Raw genomic sequence first — 1,916 nt, forward strand, 5'->3', positions numbered from 1 at the left:
TCTAATAATATAAAATTCATTGATTTTATGACTGCCACCAAGAAAGTCTACATCTAATACTGTCTTTTAAAAGTTCTATGTATTTCAGTGACTTGTCAAAGGCATACATGTTCTACATTTAAACAAATATTTAATCCTGCGCATCCTTCAAAGGAAATTAAAATAAAAGTACTTGTTGTACGAAAACTTGGCCTTTTGGCCTCAGAAAACATTATTAAAATTTTGCATGAGCTGTAAATGTACTACCACTTGGGCCTAACACATGAACACATTTAGGCAAAAGCCAGACTCTAAGAGAAGTACTTACCTATGAACAAAAGAGCAATATGACAGCTATTTTGGAAACAGTTCTTATAAATTTCCCAATTTTTATGTCCACAAATTCATAACCACCTTGTTTACTTTTCTTTTTTAAAAAATTAACCTTTTGAAATCTATGCCTAGGAATTAATGCTTTCATTTTGTACATTAAGTATGATTAGAGTTATCAGCTCAGATTCTGTTAGAGTATTAACAATTGGTAATATGCCTAATCATACAAAATATATATTCAATAAACATGGAGCACAGGTGTTAATATTAACATTTACACAGTACTGCCCTGTGAAGTATTCCCTTTATAAATCAGATATCTTGAAAATTTTCTATTGACATTTTACAGCTGATGAAAGGAAACAAAGAATTAGAAAGTGAGAGGAGAAAAAGCTAAACATGATTAATAGGCGCTTGTTTCAGAAAGACCCTAGGGAAACCTTTAAACCTTTCATTGCTGCTGTGTTCTCTCAGTACAAATGCCTCTCTGAGCTTTCAGAGCAGGGCTGAGTAGTCACGCCACCGGTTGCTTTGCGTTGTTACTGTGAACCGAGGTACCCCTCACGCACTGAGGCATGGTTAACGCTGACTGTTCTCAGCACCCCCTCGGCACCTAAATTATGCCAAAGAGGAGAATGTTTCACGTTCAACTGAACATTGCAAACAAACGTCCCTAAAGACCGAAACATATTTCTCCTACTGAAGCTTTTCCCTCCATCCTTCAAGATATTGAATTTTTTTGCTCTTGGCATTGATCAAAAATGCCTATTTGGCTTCACACTTTTGTTTTTTTGTGAGCTGCTCCAAACCAACTTCATACAAATACAGAGATTTAAACTTCATACAGGATTTTTTTTAAAGTTATAGGTATCCTTCAAAAAGTAATTCACTTCTAGTAAAGTTCATGTCATTCCTCGCCGTGAATTTTACAGAGGACCATGTGCATGTATTTATGAAGGGCTTATTAAAACTGGACCCACGGATGTAGTGAATAGTGTAGCTACAAAGCGGATCGCAGCTTGCTTTTGGAAGGTATTTATTTGCAGTGGCGTATCAACATTTCAATAACCCTTTCACTGTGCTCATGAATAATGTATTCCTCTCCCGGTTTCGGACACGCACGCTCTCGATGCGTGCATCTCTGGGCATACACGAACAAACGCAGAAAAAGGAATCTATTGCCGAGTTCCAGAAATGACAAAGGAGAGGGAAAAACCCAGATTTATGGAATTAGGTGTCTCCAGCATCCCTCACAAAAAGGCAGCGCTTCCAGATTACGTTGCTAGGTTTTTCTTTTGCAGAAACAGACAAAAATCCAGCGGCCTCACAGCGAAGCGCCCCGCAAGACCCAGAGCAAAACGGGGTGCGGGGAGGGGGTCTGGGGGCGGGGCTAGCCGCCGCTGCCGCGGTCTAGGGATCCGAGAGCGCCGGTTCTAGGTGAGCGCAAGGCGCGAGAAGAAAGCGCCGAGAGCGCCCACAAAGCCCCGGACCGACCCTCTGGGCGGGGCTCGCGGCTTGGAGGTCGCACGCCGGGGGAAGGTCTGGGGACGCGGCGGGCGCGGGGACGCGGAGGCCCCGGGCGGGGAGGCCCCGCAGCCCGCGCC

This window comes from Octodon degus, unplaced genomic scaffold, assembly GCF_000260255.1.
Source record: "Octodon degus isolate 3935 unplaced genomic scaffold, OctDeg1.0 scaffold00208, whole genome shotgun sequence".
Taxonomy (NCBI): Eukaryota; Metazoa; Chordata; class Mammalia; order Rodentia; family Octodontidae; genus Octodon; species Octodon degus.